The 16,685-nt window shown below is 37.4% G+C and overlaps 1 protein-coding gene across 1 annotated transcript in view; it reads right to left on the bottom strand.

The window, feature by feature from the left end:
• The window catches only part of tank (TRAF family member-associated NFKB activator), a 73,649-nt gene extending 57,166 nt beyond the window's left edge, over nucleotides 1–16,483 (bottom strand). Inside the window, exon 1 of the mRNA XM_039757490.1 lies at nucleotides 16,267–16,483. The gene's annotated coding sequence lies outside the window, so the exon portion shown is untranslated. The remainder of the gene's footprint in view (nucleotides 1–16,266) is intronic.
• Nucleotides 16,484–16,685: the final 202 nt, after the last annotated feature.

Here is a 16,685-nt window from a genome sequence, read left to right as displayed (position 1 = left end):
CCATGCAACAGGTGACACAAAACATTATTTTAGATTGAAAGGAAAAGTGGTTGATTTAATATGGTGGCTGGAGTGTCAATTCTGCCACAAACCCCCAAGTTTTCCCTGTAGGTTGGAGGGTCTACTTGAAGGGCTGGACGCAGATTAATGTTATACCCAGGATGGAGCAACTGCAGGTTAAGGTCCTTGTTTAAGGACCCAATTCAGTGGAATCACTTATGGCATTTATAGGATTTGAACCAGCAACCTTCCAATTGCCAGTGCAGATCCCTAGCCTCTGAGCCGCCACTCCGCTGTGGAATACATTCTTAAGTGGATTGCCAGACTGTATCACTTTATATTTGCTCTGAAAGCCACTTTCGTTAAACATTCTTATTTCAAGAGTTACATTCATTTGAAAGCTGCATTTCTTCACATGTGACTTTTAAAGAACACTGCACAAGTTGTAAGCACTTCATACTTCATACATGCACCAGAGCAAAAAAAAAAACACTGACAATAAAATTATAGCTTATATTATGCAAACATTACAAATATGCTGGAACCAAAATATTTTCACATCATATTTCAAAAATAACCTTCATAAAAAAGATTGCCTTCAATATTATTTTTATTCACCTTTGTTACAATAAGTTTTTTAAATGCAGCTTTGCAGACATGTATGGGAAAAGCTATAATAAAATGTTTTTTGTATTTTAGTTGTGTTCTCATATAATGCAAAAAACACCTTCCGTCAATGTCATGTCTGTCTGTCTGTAACAAATTAATTGGCTCCCCCACTAGCCTAGTTTTGTGAATTGTAGTATCCTCACAAACTGTACTAACCACCATACCTCACTAACACCCTGCAATGGGTAGGAGCATTAAAACCTTTCAGTGGCTGGAACTTAGAACCATCCCTTGCTATGCTCAAGGAACCGAACAATGTTTCTGCAATGAAACTAAACACTGATAAAAGTGAAGAAACTGCAGAATGACATTAAACATAAAGGAAGAATAAAATGTTTTCATTATTTGAGTATGACTACTGCAAACAGATTTTAATAACGAAAAAAAAAACTATCAGGATTAAACTGAGAAATGGTTAAGTCACCAGTATTAAATTTAATGTTAAAGGACTTTATTAATTTAACACTGGTGTTTTTTCTATTCACAAAAACAAAGCACTTTCAACACTATCTGATGAACATGCTGCTGATCTTGTTCGTACATGTGCAACCAGTTCATAATAATTGCTTTCTAATGCAGTCTTAAGTCGGGGGGGGTGAGGATCATTCAGATATTTGATCCCACTTTCCTCATTGTTGTTATGCGTTTTGGGTGGTCAAAACCTTAAGAGTTTTATTCAGTAAAGCATTTTCTGTCAATTACAAGATTTGTCAGAATTACAGGTTTTACGATTTTGTCTGTAATCATTTATTAGGATATTATAAGATACTCAGCATGTTTTGGGGTAAGCTGTAGCCTATTTATTTGAAAATTGAAATCAAGTTTAAAAAAAATAAATAAATAATTAAAATTTGGTTTCACTGATTCAAAAATACAAATAACATACTGTGGGCCTCTTCCGCATAAAACAGAGTCTTGGATACATCATTTGGTAACACTCTATTGCCGACAGAACCACAACAGCATTTATAAAAAGATAATCCTTATTTAACCTGAATGCCCCTCCCATGAAATGTGAGAAAAAAGGGATAACTCACAGGTTAAATTCAAGAAAATAGCAATCATAGTATTAGTGGCAAACTGCTCAGATGCTTTAAACCAATGTTTACAATACCAATGCTTAAGATTCACTGATTCAATTGTTTTTCTGAATAGGTTGTATTGATGTACATATTTTTGTCTATAGTGATATCTAGTGAACTTTAGTTATCTTCTTTATACAGGATTTTTGTCAAATTCTTGTCGTGATCTGTAAACCTTTGATACCTTTGTGTGCCTTTTGAGGGAACCAAGAACCAAGGAACCAAGAATACAGCAATGTGTGGCAATATATTCTGAATCAATATTTAGTGTAATATGTAGGTAATGGTGCCTTATTAGGAGTGCAACAGTGCAAGTTGGGTCCATGCTCCCTGTGCCATTTGGGAGCCACTTCAACCTGCAGCCATTGATAGTCATAACCCAGATGAGCCAGGAAAATGAGGACACACACATGCAGCAAGGTGTAGGTGAAAAGTTATTCAAAAAATCTAAAAACCAACAGTTTCTAAAGTGTAGTGCAATTCTCTTAATAATAAATAATCCAGTAAAACGACACTGCATATCTGTGGTAGTTAAAATCAATCCATAAATAACCCATTCAAAATTGAAGTTAAAATCCTAAAGCTGTGATCTGTTCTAAAATCTGAATCCCAGGTGCATCCTTTTAAAACCGACGTTTCCTCGGCTTATCCCCTCCGGGATCTTGTAGCACAGGAGAAGACCAACCAACAGGCACATCCAACCTTCTTCTACAGGCTCAGGTCCCTTCTAATCGCAGGCACCCAGCAGAGCTTCCGCTCATTGCATCTCTCACTGCTTCTTTCCTGACTTACATGGGAGCACACTGCTAAGAATCCCATAATGTTCAGCCAAGTCAACCCTCTTCATCCCCCTCAGGCCCCCATCCTACACTCCTCTCATGGCTCTTCCTCCCAGCTGCCTGCCTCCAACTTCTTGCACTTGTTCATGCACCTCCATCATCACTCCACTCATTTCAACCTCCATCTCTTTAATTTGGCTCCTTCTTGTTTTCTTTCCAGGCGCATTTCTGGACTCCCTCTGTCCCATTCAGGCTCCTTTTAGTTCTCCCATTTGATTGGGTGCAGATGCGACATGCAGCCTCCTCCGAGATAAAATTGAGGTGCCCGACCAATCCTCCTGTGTCTGGGCGCGTATTTGGGCCGGTTAGCCAAGTACCTCAATTAATAACAGAGTAAGCACGCTTGCACACACATGCACCCGATTGTTTATTAAAACTTGCCCAATGCCATGAACCATTTATCACACAGCTCCCTCCAAAAGGCTTCCCGCGGCATGGGATATCTCCACTCTCCTAGTGCACCCAAACTGCACTGAAACAATAAAACCACTAAAAACAACTCTTTCTTAAAACAGGACATTAAAAGAACACAAATTTTAAAACGACAATAAAAGCAGGAATACATAAATAGTCCATTAAAACTTTCAACATTCTAAAAAGTCCTTAAATTAAACTCCTCTAGATTTTTTTGCCTTGTAAGTATGTAAACATTAAATACACAAAGGGAATTTTGAAGAGGATATCCTTCAATAAAAAATTAACCCGTTCACTAAATAATTACCACCACCTATTTTATTCACAGAGCCATTTGCTAAGGTTTTTCTTTCACCTTCAGATAGTAAGAGGTACACTCAGAAGGAACACACCAGGAGCCATCCAGAACATTTTAGCAGAGGATAGTACTAAATAAGTCCACATAAAGAAAAACAACATCAGGATTCTAGACTTCTGGATTATTGAAGGGCTAAAAAATCTCCCGAATGACAAAAAGACAGTATTCAAATCCAGTGATAAGGAGGCTCTGAAGGACACATAGCAAATGGTAAAGAAACAGGTGGGTGAAGGAAAGGAAATTTACAAAGCTAAAACAGAAAAAATAATTCACTCAGAATAAAATGAAAGATATCCAGAAAGGACTGGCCATAACTAATTGACTCAAGAAATCCAAGATTCAGGTGCTACAAGGGAATGTGGACACTAACACCCTGAACAAATGTTTAAATAATATATAATTTTCCTTCCCAATGCCACTTTCTGACAACACCCGGCCTATTCAAATGGTTGGCCAGAAACAACCTCTGAGTGGTCCAGCCTGTGGTCCCGCAAGAAATGCTGAGAAAAACTAAAAAAAAAAAACAGAGCCCTCAGAAATTCCTACATAAATTCCTACAGTAGTACAAACCATGAATGCAACACTCTACGTAACGTATGTGAAGTATTGCTACTATCTCATATTCTGTTTGGTTATAGCTTTTTAATTGTTTTCTTATGCACTTTTTGATGCGACTGTGTCAGATGTGACCACATTTGAAAGGGAAACAATGAACAAACATTACTTGTTTTTCAATACAGTAATTGCGTTGGTTTAAAATTACCTACTGCTTACTGGCCGCTAAATATGTCTGGCCCAGCTAAATTTTTTGATTTGAAAATCTGGTCAAAATGAATTTGAAATTGAATAGACTGGACATACCCCATACCTATTACATCAATAATTCCTACTACCTCCATCTCTAACCATCAGTACAGGCTGTCCATAACTGAAGATTAATTAAGGAGAAAACTGAGGAAGCTACACACAGGAAAAGCCATGGTATCAGAGTCAGAGTCAGCCCGTGAGTTTTTCAGGCCTACGCTGACCACCTTTGCAATGTCCTCTGTAGTGCTGTTACTGTGCATCAACATGCGCGATTATTTCAATTTGTCAGTTGGTGCGGCATATACTGACCCATCGCATTTTTACCATCTTTTAAGAGATCAACATAGCAGAACCTAGTTCATCTGCAGGTCCTTCGTGGAGGTCTAAAGAATAGGAATACTTTAAGTTAAAGCCAAATAACACTGTGTTCCGTACACTCTGTAAATTTGAAATGGCGTATCACAGCAGTACAACAGCTATGCACGAGCATCTAAGACGGAAGCATTTCGGAGTGAGGTTCTAAAGTAATGTATGGTGTGACATAAATTGCATATAATAAGCAGGATAACATATTGTTAGCTGCATTACGTTATTTTACTCCACCTTTATATTATTTTTTTGCCCAAGTTTTTGTTACTTGAACTGATAAGTTGTTTTCAAGTGTTACTTAAACTGATCGTTGCACTAATGTTGGACTGCTAAACAGAGTATATTTTTATCCATCCATCCATCCAGCCCACTATATCCTAACTACAGGGTCACCTGGTCTGCTGGAGCCAATCCCAGCTAACACAGAGCGCAAGGCAGGAAACAAACCCACCACAGGGCACGCGCACACATGCACACAAACACCAAGCACACACTAGGGACAATTTAGAATCGCCAATGCACCTAACCTGCATGTCTTCGGACTGTGGGAGGAAACCGACACAGACATGGAGAGAACGTGCAGACTCCATGCAGGGAGGACCCATGAAGCGAACCCGGGTCTCCTAACTGCGAGGCAGCAGCGCTACCCACTGTGCCACCGTGCCGACATATATGTTTATGCGTTATTGAAATCTGATTCAAACAAACACCACTATTACTTGACCTTACGTTTTTGCAGTTATGTTGTACTGCTAAGCTGATCTGATTTGTAATATCCGACTTAAACTGCAATACTTCTATTATCAAATATTTATTTGTGAACTGAAATTATTTTGATTTAGAAATGTTTTTTTTTTTTTAATCTTTTTTGCACTTTATTATGCAATAATAAAAACCCTCCCTTTCCAGTCACTATTCAGGGAGTGGATATAAAGGTGGTGCACTCTTACAAGTACTTGGGGGAGTCCACTTCAGTGACAGAGGAACTACATAAGAAAGGGCAGAAGATGCTCTTTTTCCTTAGAAGACTGTGTTCCTTCAATGTGGGTGGTGACATCCTTCACATTTTCTATAACTCTGTGATGGTCAGAAGAATTTTCTATGCTGTGGTCTGCTGGGCTAGTAAAATCATCTCACGAGAGGCCCACCAAATCAACATGCTAATTAAAAGTGCGCGCTCAGCTATGGGACACACTTTGGACACCCTGGAGGTCGCAGTGAAAGAGAAAATGAAAACAAAACTAAGTGCCATTATGAACAATGCTGCACATCCTCTCTCTGACACACTACCACTGAGGACTTTTAGCCAATGAATCAATCAGAAGTGCATCAAGAAATGCAACTGTGGCTCCTTCATACCAATATAAATGCCGTACTGTGACTGTTACAATTAATCCCATCAGCCTCAAGTTACATTTAACACTAGAATCCCTGAAACTTATGAAAAAAACTCTGAATCCCAGGCCACCTTAAATTCCTTCTCACCTCTCCATCAGCATTGTTTGTTTTGTAAATGTGTTGATCAGCACAAGTAGCAAGCAGCTGGCTATCCTATCCCCCACCCTCAATGGAGCTCAACTCGGGCAAGTCTTGTTTATCAGTGTGTAACATGCCTGGCGTTGCACAGGGTAAATAATCTATACTAATAAAAGGCAAAGCCCTCACTCACTCACTGACTGACTGACTGACTCGCTCATCTCTAATTCTACAACTTCCCGTGTAGGTGGAAGGCTGAAATTTGGCAGGCTCATTCCTTACAGCTTACTTACAAAAGTTGGGCAGGTTTCATTTCGAAATTCTACACGTAATGGTCATAACTGGAAGCTATTTTTCTCCATATACTGTAATGGAGATGAGCTCAATGGCCGTGGGGGGCGGAGTTTCGTGTGACATCATCACGCCTCCCATGTAATCACGTGAACTGACTGTCAACGCAGTACGTAGAAAACAAGGAAGAGCTCCAAAAAGCGCTGAAGAAAACATGCATTATATAATTGAGAAGGCAGCGAAAAAATAAGAAGCGAGCGAGTGACTTATACAACCATATTCATGAGTGCAGCTACTTCGGAAACAAAGCACAGTGTAAACCTAAAGTTTAAATTAAGTTCATAGACAGGCTGCCGCTGGCGTTTGTCATGCCCACGGCTAATGCGGGGTACAAGTTTAATGAGAGGACGCAGGATATAAACGAGAGTTTTGATCACTTTGTAACTAAGTTAACATTGATGGTGATTGACAGTTAAGGCGGGTGGGGGAGTCACGTCATCATCTCCCCTCCCTTTCACCTCATTTCGCTCTGAGCTGAGCTCCTTAGCTAACGCAGTCTTGGATAACCAACTTTGTGATGCTGCCACCAAATACTCACAGAAAGATCCACAAGGTAATACACACGCTGTCTCTAGAGTTTCTCCACACTCTGAATCCTCCAGGCACTACTTACAAAAGGTTACATTGACAATCGTGTTACGTTATTTTTAAAATGTTTCCTGTTCTTAGCACAAGCACATCTGAGAAGCCTCGATGCATGTGCTCCATAACACGTTAAAAAATAACGCATTTAATCACACTTTGCATTCCAAGCAAAGGGGAACTTCTGTCAATGCATGATTTCCTGGTACACCGATGACATTGATGCACACATCAGAGCTACAAAAATTGCCAACTCAATCCTGTTTGGTTCCATGTGTGCCGATAGGGGATGCTGCAGTGAGTGGGGAGCCCTACTGCAGGGGGCTTGTGCCTCACTGGGGAAATGCTTTTGGACCACGTTTACGGGACACTGGAAGTACTACCTGGTGTTACAAAAAAGGAGCCAGCTGCCTCAATTCCAGGAACCACATTCGCGAGGAAGGAGACAAAGCATGCGTGAGGAGCAGAGGAAGGAAAGACAAAGAGATACAGAGTGATTTATTGTCACTGTGCTTTGTAACTGTGGCGGGAAACATTTGTTGGCAGGGTTTCCCATGGAATAAATCCTCTTGTTTGCCGTTACTTGTGTCCGAGCATAGCATGTCTGTGTTGGGTGTTTGGGGAGTTGGAGCACCCCCTGGTGGCCACTAATATATATATTTCAAAATTTCAAAAATATATATTTACTAGCAAAATATCCGCGCTTCGCAGCGGAGAAGTAGTGTGTTAACGAAGTAACGAAAAAGAAAAGGAAGCATTTTGAAAATAACGTAACATGATTGTCAATGTTGCGAGTGATGAGTGTTGCTGTCATATATATATATATATATATATATACATATACATATATATACACACATATCTACATATACACACGCACATATATAATATATATATATATATATATATTATATAGATAGATAGATAGATAGAGATATATATATATATATATATACATATATCTCTATCTATCTATATATATATATATATACTAGCAAAATACCCACGCTGCACAGCGGCAAAGTACTGCCCTAAAAGTTTTATTAAGAAGAAAATTAAACCTTTTTAAACTGAGGGAAAATATACCAATAATTATTTGTTAAGGATCTCTTTGTAAACTACATTTTGAGTTCGGCCCTCCGGTTGTAATATGACCAAGCTGTGCGCTAAACTTACTCTTAAGCATGCAATGTACAGTTGGCCATGTGAAAAGCAATCTTGTCTCAAATCTCACAGCTTGGATTGCTGCTGTCATAATCGGTTTGAGTTTCATGGTTTGTTTCAATTACGAATACACAAGTATTTGTAGGACTTGTGTTGAAGTGACATTCAGCATCTGTCAAGTGTTGTAAGTATACAACCAGTTTCATCGATAACTTCACATTCAGATTTTGAGAGTTTTAAACATTCATAAACATCAAAGTGTCCACTACTGAAATCGTCACCTGTGAATCTAAGATGTTTAAGAGGCATTGGCGGTTGTCCAAAGGTGTAAAATATTTGGCCATTTCGGTACACTTGAAAGCGATAACCGAACAATTCAGCGGCAGCCATCAACTCACATGCAGATGCATAGGTGAAGGGCTTAAGCATTTCACTCTTCTAGTGCTTCTGTGTAGTATAATTATCTCCTGTACCATCATCAGTCCACACCTTGAACCTGTCCCAGTCATTCAATATATAAGACACAATGTTACTCCAGATATCAAGAGTAAGCCTGATATGGCGGTGCAATTTGTAACACAGAGAATGTAAAAGGAAGGCAGTATCTCCGGGCATGGAAACCACTCAGTAAGTGACAGTTCTTTGATCGATGGTGATCACCTCGATAGACATTTTAATAGGGGTACGGTTGGAACGGTAAAAGAAATGGGTATCTGAACAATGTAAACTAAGTCTAAAATACCTACATAATGACTATAAGCGTAATAAACGAACAATAAAACAGCAGAGAAGCCGTGGATTAATTAAAAAGGCTGCAGTTATCAGCGCAATAAAACAGCGGAGAAGCCATGGATTAAATAAAAAGGCTGCAGTTATCAGCAAGGAGACATGAATACCGTGGCTAAGCAAGGAAGGGAATGAAGAGACCGGAGTGATGGACGGCCTTATATGGGCAGGCAGCCAATTACGTGGGAGGAGTGGGGATGGGTGACGCAATATAGACAGGCAGCCAACTACGTGGGAGGCGTGGGGATGGGGGACGCAACTTCGCGTCACACACGGTGACCTAGCTGCAGGTTATGGAAGTATATATGTACATAAGTAGGATTCAGTTATGACTGTTACATGTAGAATTTAACTTTTATAAGTAACCTGTAACGAAAGAGCCTGCCAACTTTCAGCCTTCTACCTACACGGGAAGTTGGAGAATTAGTGATGAGTGAGTCGGTGAGGGCTTTGCCTTTTATTGGTATAGACTAGCCACAGTAGCTACTAAAGACCATTAACACAATAACTCAAATACATTTTCTATCTCTTCCCCTAAGTGAACCATACAGCATCTTTAGTCTGTGTCTGAGGGAGTGAACCTCCCTTCACCAGAGCTTCCTCTCTCAAACGAGTTCCTGTAAAGTTTGATTCTCGGACATTAATTTCAAGATGCCTTTCTCACCTCTTGTCCGGTTCTGTACTTCCCGTCTTTGAAGGTACTCTTTCAGCATGCCTCATACGCTTCTACTCCTCCTCATGTGTCTCACACTCACACTTCCTCTTTCATTGCATCACCAAAGCCAAACTGACCAATCTCACCAAAGTCACACTTATCGATCAGATTGCTCACAGCGACTGGACGCACAGACCTTAGGGTTGTATTATATATTAGGTAGCATTTAAAATGTTTGAAATCATGACAAAAACACATACAGTATCTTCCAAATGTTAAATTCATAATGAATTGTTCTGCAAGAATACTACATCATAAGTTGAGACCATTAAGAGCTTTCTATAAAGTTCTTGCAGTCTAGTGCTTAGGAGAGTGGCAATAATCTTGTTTGATTTTTCTTTAGGGGCAAATCAGAATGATTGTCAGACAGAGCAGAAGTCAGTACACCAGAAGCTGAAATGAACAACCAATATTCACAAAGCAAAAACTCAAAGGTCATTAAACAAAGCTTAGTGGTAACCAGATGCTATAATGAATTATTTAACCCAAACACTATGTCTCTCATGAAATCTTAATTTTATTTGTACACAAAGCTTTGGCTTTGGCTTTGCCATGACATCATGCATTACGTGCCTTTCGACATGCAGCATCATAGAAAATTTTAGTGTACATGAAAAACAAATAGAATAATGACAGACACAAGGCACTATTGGAATGGCAAAAGCAAAAATAAAACATAAAATAAAAAAGCAATATTTCTGTAAACTTGATAAAGCTGAAGTTAGTAAAAGATAAAATTTGTATACAAATAGGAAAATTTTTTCACACTGGCAATTGAAGATACCAGGATCAAATGGAAAAACTACACACTGGAAACCTTAAAATATTTAGGAAATATGAGATTAATAGGAAAAGACAAGCTATCAAAATGGCTCTTACATCTCTATACTATTGACTAATACTAAATTTCTTGTTCCAGATCAGGATCATAAAGTGGTACAACCTGCCATGTGTATACAGTCAACCCTCGTTTATCGCGGTAAATCCATTCCAGATTCTGCCGCGATAAATGAATTTCCGCGAAGTACGATTCTTTATTTATAAATCGAATATTTTCGCAGTTAGAGCATAGAAAACCTGTTTACGACCTTCTAAATACATATATAACTTATTATTGGGCAGTACTGTGTCACAGTGGTTCCTGCTGCATCCACACAACTATGAGAAACTGGGCTTAAAACCTGTCCCTGCCTCTGTCAATGCAGTGTTTACAGATTCTTTCTACACCAGTTTTGGTTTTTATCCAGCAATTTCAAAAAATGTGCAGGTTAATTTGATTGGCTACTCTAAAGTGCTCTGAATGTGTCAGTATGGGTGTCTGCTTGAGTAAACTATAGCCGCTTTTCCACTGCATAGTACGGCATAGTACAGCTCACTTTTGCGGGGCTTTCCACTGGGAACAGTACCTGGTACCTGGTCCTTTTTTTAGTACCACCTCAGCCGAGGTTCCAAGCGTGCGAACCGTTACAAAATGTGACGTGTAAACTCTGCTGGTCACTGATTGGCCGGAGAAAATCGTCATTACTGCGTCACTGGCTATTCTTTTCTTTAAAGGTACAGACACGCGGAAGTTTCGAAAGTTCTCCAGCCACTGAGTGTTTGTAAAACCGGGAACAATCACATCCCACCACTCTGAAGCACGGTTAAATGTCCAAACAGATGGTCCGTTGCGGCGACTTTTTGCAAAATGTGGAAGATCTGTAATATACAGAATCAGCATTTTAATGTTACACTGGCAGTTAAGTTCATTTTATGCTTTGCAACAGTGATAAAAGTTAGCTAGTGATGTGCTTTTTTTAGATGCTTAACCTTACGCGTCGTCGAGCTAAAGTGTTGTCGTTGTCTGCGTGTTGTTGTAAAAGTTCCACGGTGTCACGGCAGTAGAGGCGGCGCAACTCTAACGACACGTGAATAATCCCACCCACTCTAAAGCGGTACTAAACTGCAGTCGAAACGCAAACCGAGCCGAACCAAGGTGAGCTGTACTGAACCGTGTCGTGCCGTACTATGCAGTGGAAAAGCGGCTTTAGTGATTAAATGGCTTTCAGTCCATGGTTGGTTCCCATTTTATGTACACTGCCTTCTCACACCCAAAAACGTGTATTATGTAGAGGTGGAAAATGAATGGATGGATATAGTATATTTAAATTTTACATGCAGTAGATATATGTATATATAAAACATACAAGCATATTGCAATAACTTTGGTCTGTAGAGAAACTATCACAAAAAAAACATAAAAGCAAAAATGGACCTTACGCGACACCAACTGGAAACACTGTGCTTTGGAAGGACAAGTCAAAAATGTAGCTAAATGGTCACAATTCCAGAGGTGAAAAAGTTTAAATTAATATTCTTTTTCTGAAAGCTGACCCAAATACACTGATATTGATTTTAACCATAAGAGTTTTTAGACTGGTGTCTAAACAAGACATTAATTATTTTTTAAATATCCAAAATAAAAATTAAATTGCACATTTTTTTTTCAAAAACCAATAAACGTGTCATATAACACAGAATTAGAAAGCTGGGTTCGCGGACAACTAATTACTTTTGCAAGCACAAGGCCTGAATTCAGTGAGATGACACTCTTTGTTGAATACTAGTGATCTAAAATTTTCTATTTTTGTCATATACAGTATCATGCTGTGAAATGATGTTTTTAAAACTGCTTTATAGCAGCAGCAGCAGCAAACGGATATAAACAGTCTTTGTTTTAAGAGCATCTCTAAGCTCTGGTGTATCTCTAAGCTCTAAACCTGGTGCATCAACACAGATTCTTAGTTAATACTGAACCAGGCAAGGTTCCTTATGCTCATTCAAAAGAAGAGTCTTTATGCTATTGTACATTATTTTATAATCATTTGCAATTTGCATCTCCGTTGGTGCATCTGACACACATAACAATACATTTAGCAAACAAAACATACAGGTCTACTTACTTCTGCGCTATTTGAATTGCTATTTTTTGTTTTGTTTTTGCTTTCTGATATTAGAATGTCTCAGTTTCTTTAAACAATACACAGATTTGAAAACATTCACTTTTTTATCATCAAGGCGCATGTTTTAATTAAAAAAGGATTTGTTTATTAAATTTAAAGAAAGCCATATATCTATCCATCCATCCATTTTCCAACCCGCTGAATCCGAATAGGGTCACGGGGGTCTGCTGGAGCCAATCCCAGCCAACACAGGGCACAAGGCAGGAACCAATCCTGGGCAGGGTGCCAACCCACCGCAGAGAAAGCCATATATGATATGTAAAATTCCAGACATGGGTCCCCAAATTTTCAAGAAGCCCTGTATACTGCGTTGCCTAGTAAACAAAAGATTTGCAGAAGACTACAAGAACTCCTGGTTGATAGGAGGCAGAACATTGACCCTAGCTGGTGAAGATGAGATCCTGTGGATCACATTATGTTGATACCTGGTAAAAATGACAAAAGGTCAAGTAAGCTGCAAGCAGGGCTGCACAATGTCACCAACTTGAAAAGGTAAACCTGTGCTGCTTTTTCATTGGAATCAGGAGCATGAAAGATGCCCAAGAGACCCTTCACTTTAGGAACTATGCAGTACACTAAGGTGCAAGGATACCAAGGCATATAGCATATAGAAGCTAAGGATGTACATGATCTCAGAAATGACCAGATAATTCAAGACCATCTCAGGCCAGGTCTGTAGTTGGGAGGAGACTATGAGGTGGGTAAGGCCTGCCATAAAATGGTGCAAGTATATACTTTGTGGTGAAAAAGAGTGCCATGTTGAAAGTATTTAGAGGTGGGCAAGATGATTAATCACTCCTAAAGGTAAAATAGATTTTTTTTTTTTATTTGTGTTCTTTTTTTTGTACTTTAAATACTCTCTTTGTGTGATATAAATAAACATGCCTATTTTTATAGAATATTAACGATGTGGCATTATTCCAGGTGTGGAGAGATGCCAGGAGGATGTTTTCCTTGTATTCTACATTACATAACCACCATCGAAAACAAACCGAGAGCTACTGCAAGCAAGAATAAGAGTTCTGGGCGCCTTATTGCATTCTTATGTCTCTTTTTCTTTTCATCATAATGCATCTTTTACAGTATGTCTATGAAGGGTTGCTTCTTGCTTATCATTATAAATTTATATGGCTCATAGCATCTGTTTCCATGTCAATCCAACCATCAATTTACCCATTTTTCAATCAGTGACAGAAATATTTCATTTTCTTATGTCACAATGTCCTTTAACAGTTCCAAATGGTAAATCAATTAAAATTAAGACAAAAAATAAAATTCAAATAAAGTCTTCTAAATTGTTTGGAATAGTATAATGTAAACATAAATGTTACTTGAAAAATCTATTTCACTTTTAATTAGAAAACAAATTCAGTGAAGAATATTAGGATAATATATATTTGTTACACATTCATCAGAATGCAAAACACATATGATGATTTTATCACACATAAATTCTTAAACCATTTCTAATAAGCACAACACATGTTAATACATTGTCAATTTCTCGTAGAAAGTCTAATATCTGTTCTTCACACAGGAACATAATCTGCACTGGATGCATTCTTCTCTTCAATTAGTTTGCAAAACTTTAATGTTAAAGATTAGATGAAGAAATTCAAGCATTATTTATCACATTAAAATGCTAGCAGTTTTCTGTTAATTTTTCTACAATAAAAAATAATAAACTTGAACATTCAGAGGATTGAATAATTTAATTCATTTTTATTCTTTTTACACAAAGTACTTTACCAAGCAAATAATCTGAAATAATGAAAATAAATAACGTCTGCAGGGCATTTTACTTGTGCCTGTGGGTGCAGTAACATAATTATGTAATTGTCTAACAACATTTTACCTTCAAAGTATTCAGAAATAGTCTCAATTTACTTTTTGCCCAAGTTCCAGTTTATAAAGCACTCGCAAAAAAATGTGTATTTTATAGTCACTAAAAATGAAAATGACAGTGACAATGTCATAAACACTGCATTGTATCATTTAACAATGTTAAGAAAATGTATATAAACAAACCTTTAAATAAATCAGATGTACTATACAACTAATAGTCTTAACAGCTACAATTTTAATTTTCAATATTTTACATTTTAAAAATGTATTGGGATAGGGTCAGGATAGGCCAATTAACATAAAAATGGTACAATATAAATTGACATATTTTGAAAGAGTATATTACTTAATAAAAAAGAAACATGGTATTTGTAACTTAATAATGTATGTTTACACTGTTTTTAGAAAGACAAAATAAAGGCAAAATGCTGAAAGTTATTCAGTTATAATAATTAATTTAAACTATTTCAATTCAAGCATCATTGCCAAAATATCCTTTTAATTATTTTGCAAAAAGGGGAAAAAATGAAATGCAGACTGTGCAATCCATTTCAATTTCAATTTCAAAAACAACACCCAGTACCACACAGAAGCAAATTCAAGGCAGCAGAAAACTGGGTAATGCTGAAAACAAAATAAAAATTACAGGTATATATTATATATATATATATATATATATTATATTATATTATATTATATATATATATATTATATTATATTATATTATATTATATTATATATATATATTATATTATATTATATTTATATATATATATATATATATATATATATATATATATATATATATATATATATATATATATATATATATATATATATATATATATATATATATATATATATATATATATATATTATATACACACACACACACACGGATACAACAATGACATACATACTACATTTTTAAAAGTTACTACTTAGGTTCTTCTGCTCTACCACTCACCTGTATTACAAACTGACAATACACTTTTCTCTTTTTCTTCAGATTTAGCTCTTGCCATCAAACTCTAGATTTTGGTTCCGCGAGAGTAAAATGTAATGGATTTAAGAACTCTTTCAATCCTTGTGCTATAATCATTTTGAATTCTGTTACAGTACTTGTTCTCACCTATTATTTTGTGCAATGTTAAAGGTAATTATTGCTGTTTGTAATAATCTGGAGTGTGTGTATTTCTGCTAACACAAATTTTTAAATGTGTACTTTGCTCGTTTTCTTATATCTGCCCAACAAGTTTTGAACTTTCCAGCTGGAAATAAATTTCTCTCTGGGCTAATAAAGTCAACATAACCTAAATAATGCTTTAAGACATTTTCAGCATATGTATACATCATTATGTTCACGCTGAAAATGATTAATAAACCTTAAGTCTTGAAACTGTTTAAACAAAATACAAATACAATTATTCCAAACTTTTATCATCATGAATGGAAAAGGTTGCACTGTGGAGATGATGGGGAAATTACAATACAGTAAAGCAAACTGGACGTCGGCATTAAAAGGCAGATACGAGTTGAGGAAAGCAGGCCTTCAATAAGACTGCAGCATACTGTCCAGCACTTCCATTGAAAAGTCAGAGTCACATCAAAGACGGAGTGTCCGTAATTCACATTTGACAAGAGATAAAACGTCCGTCTCAATACTACAAGAAGACAATCAAACCTACTATTCATAAAATTAAAAAGAGAATCAACTAAGAGAAGCACTTTCGCTTTACTTCAATGCAATTAGCACATGTAACTACTGCCTCACACAAAAAAGGAGAAACTTGCACGATGTACTTACCAACTTTTTGTTTCGTTTTATACAGAATTAGGGTTTCAACTGCATTAAATGTCGGCTTTTTAACTCGAACAATGTATAATCCCGTGTGTACTATTTACCTAGCCATGGTCAAAAAAGAAGAGATAAGTTTTTAGGCCAAATAAAAGGAAACTCCTCGCCTCTGTAACTCTGCGCCGACCCTGTCATGTCAACAATCTCGAGCCGGGAACTTCCCACGGGGGAATCCCCGCGCAAAAGACTTCCGCTTTGACAAGCGCGTAGCCAATCAGTGCGCGAGCTGCTCGAGCGAGGAAACGTTGTGGGTCTGTGAAGCCGAGAAGTCGATCCGTGGCTGTCGGTGTTTGTGGCTTTGGCTTAAAAATGAGTTTAAGATGGCACTTTTGTAACAATATTTTCCTTAATTATCGGGTGAACGCTCA

Source organism: Polypterus senegalus, chromosome 6 (genome assembly GCF_016835505.1).
Source record: "Polypterus senegalus isolate Bchr_013 chromosome 6, ASM1683550v1, whole genome shotgun sequence".
NCBI lineage: Eukaryota > Metazoa > Chordata > Cladistia > Polypteriformes > Polypteridae > Polypterus > Polypterus senegalus.
This window is presented reverse-complemented; position numbering and strand designations above follow the sequence as displayed.